This window comes from Manis pentadactyla, chromosome 1, assembly GCF_030020395.1.
Source record: "Manis pentadactyla isolate mManPen7 chromosome 1, mManPen7.hap1, whole genome shotgun sequence".
Taxonomy (NCBI): domain Eukaryota; kingdom Metazoa; phylum Chordata; class Mammalia; order Pholidota; family Manidae; genus Manis; species Manis pentadactyla.
In genome coordinates this window covers 205,443,835-205,446,877 of record NC_080019.1, presented here as the reverse complement: position 1 = coordinate 205,446,877, position 3,043 = coordinate 205,443,835, and positions in this window count along the sequence as shown.

Genomic DNA, 3,043 nt, shown 5'->3' with positions numbered 1-3,043 from the left:
TGATACACATTTAGCAACCTACCATGTCTGTCTCTTCTGCTCCTTCAAAGTAAACAACTTTCCCTCTCCCAATCTGTCTGCCCAGTCACAGTGTCAAGACTCAACTTTAGTTACTCTCTCTATGAAGCATTTGGAATCCAGCAGGCAAGCTGAAAAGGCAAAAGGAATGAGTGTGAAAAGCTGCAAAATATTAGGCAACCCAGTGCAAAAGTGACTCCACAAGTCCTAGTGACAAAACTCACCAGCTGTGTGACCTCAGGCATGCCCTCAACCTGTTTGTTCATCCGTTAAAGAATGATAAATTCCACAGGCTCCTCCAGGGTAAGCACTCAACAAATGAGAGCTATAATTATTCTTGAGCACCTACTATGTACTAAGGCTCTGGAATTTACAAAGTGATTTGGTAGGGATTTGAAGGACAGCAAGGATTTGCAAACTCAAATGCCTATAAGGACCAGTCAATCTGAGTGAAGTGGGCTGGTCCTGATTTATGGCTTGCTCCTCTGGAATCCACTAATAAGAAAAAGCAACCATGTATGTGATGTGACAAATAGCAGCAGACACTGGCTCTGGGGCATGCCATAGGAGTGGTGGAGACTGTGGCATCTGCCCTCTTAAGTGGGCACAGCTCCACTTGACTATGGCTAAGCGGGAATACAAACATCAACCACCAGTTATGTATTTTTTTCAAAAGAAGCTGGACATCTTGGTTTTTATGTGAATACTCGTGATCTTTAAATATTACCAACTAATTAAAAAAATTTAAAACTACAAAAGCACCAAACACAATATAGCTGTGGCAGGTTTTTGGCCAGCAGGCTGGTGGTTTATGACCTCCAGGTTTGCAGGAGGAAGATCAATGTTACCTATTTACACTCACACACACTCCACCCTCTCTTCTGTCTCACAGAATGTGTTCATGTCCACCTCACAGGTGCAAAGGGTCGTGGAAATGGAGTAAAGGAGCACTGCACCACAGCTGACAGGATCGGGGTGTCAAGTGAGGCATCTGTTTCTGCCCCTGCTGCATGTGGGAACTCAGACAAGCCACCTCTCTTCATTGAGCCTCCGTGTCCTCATCTGATAATAGGAGGTAGGGGAGAAACTACTCAGATGTGGCAAAGGTTATGTGAAGTGACAAGCGTGTTGGAAGCGAGGATACAGGAGGTTCCACTGACAACACAGAAGCATATCTGGTAGTGAGGGAACATCAAAACCTGGATACCCAGGAGCCCTGCTCCACTAAAAACAGGGCCCTGATGGACTCTTGAAACTTGAAGGCTTTTTGAGAGATGCAACTGGCAGCAGATGTGAGGTCAACGACGGCTTCCCTCTGCTGGATGAGGAAGAAGAGATGGGGGAAGTGACTGGCACATGGCAAGCTAGTGACATATCATCTCTGAGTTCATAAGAAGCAGAGAGAGAAGCACCAGTTCCTCTTGGCCTGTTAGAAAGGCAGGGGCCAGAAGTGGCCCAGAGCCAATCTGGGAATGATAGTGTGATCTCAGGGCCCCATCAAAGTCCCTCAAAAATGGTTTTGATGGGATGGGATTAAAGCTGACTTTATTTTCCGATTCTCCACAATGACCATTACTATTTGGTCTCAAAGTTTTTAAATGCATAATGATAATCCTACTAAGCAAAAAGGAGGAGACATCTAAATAAATCAATGAGTATGATGTTTATCGGATGGAAGCCAACTTTAAAACAACATTCCCTAAGCTAGATTTTTACCTCACATATTTTAACTTGTTACTAGAACTCTAAAGAATCAGGTCTCCAGAGTCAGAATCTCCAAGGAAAGGAGGCTGGAAATGTGTATTTTACACTCTCTCTCTATCTTATGAATAGAAATTTGGGCTGATACTGAGCTATACAAACATTTATTGAGCAGGGGATAAAGGAAATAAGAGTAGGGCTCACCCATTAAGACTCTAAATGCAACTAGGAAAAACCAACTCCCCAAATACAAGGCAGGATGACATACTCAAGGCATGAAGTACCACCAATGAAGATTTAACACGGATTTCCTCTGGGGAGGATGCAGGGCAGAGAGGAAAATATTTTACCCTATATATTTCAGTCTCTGTTAGAATCTTGTACAAGAACCATGCTCATATGTTTCACTTGTGCAGTTTTTAAACTTAAACAAGAAGGAAAAAACACCAAGTGCTGAGGCAGCTCTGGAAGGAACAATTAATTCCTTAGGCAGCAAGTGAGGAAGATTCCAGAGGTAGAATTTTAGCTGGGTATTGAAGAAAGAGTACAAATGTTAGAAACAATAGCTAAAGTCTATGTCAGTTACTATTTTTAGTATTTTAAATATACTCATTGATTTCATCTTTTCAACAATTCTGTAAAGCAGGTATCTGTGAGCAGATGTTATTGATGTTCCACCCTGGCCTCTACCTGTAGGCACATCCAGTCCCTAGCTTTATGGGTATTGGCTTCTCACACCTGCACCCTTCTCTGGATGATATTATCCTTAGTTGATAAGGAGCCACTAGGTGGTAGCAACCTCTAAGGTGCGATTCATGCTTCAGCACTCCCCCTGGGATTAGGCTGAGGGTGGGCTTCTCCCGAAGCCACATCTTTGCTGAGTTTCTTCCCTCCTTCCCCATCCTCTCTCATTCCCCTACAGGTTTCTCCCAAGCACACTCTCTCAGTAAATTCTATGCACAAGACTACCCATATCAGACTCTGCTTCTGGAAGCCAGACCCAGATCATTTTCTGATCCACATTTTGCAGTTGAGGAAGCGAAGGCACAGATCAGCTAAGGCACTGATCGAGAGAGAGGAAGAGCCAGGCCAGCTGACTCTTCTCCATGCTCAGGAGGGTTTCTCTAAGAGGATGACAGAGTAGGAGCAAGGGAATGATGGAGAGAGACAACAGAGATAGAGGGTGAGAATGCAGAGGTGAGGGGTCTGATGTGGTTGGAGTGTGGGCATGTGAAGTGAGATGCAGGGAGAAAGGCAAGGAGGAGTATGACATGCATCCATAGAAGGTCTTGGGTCCCATGCTGAGGATCCATCCATTCATTTT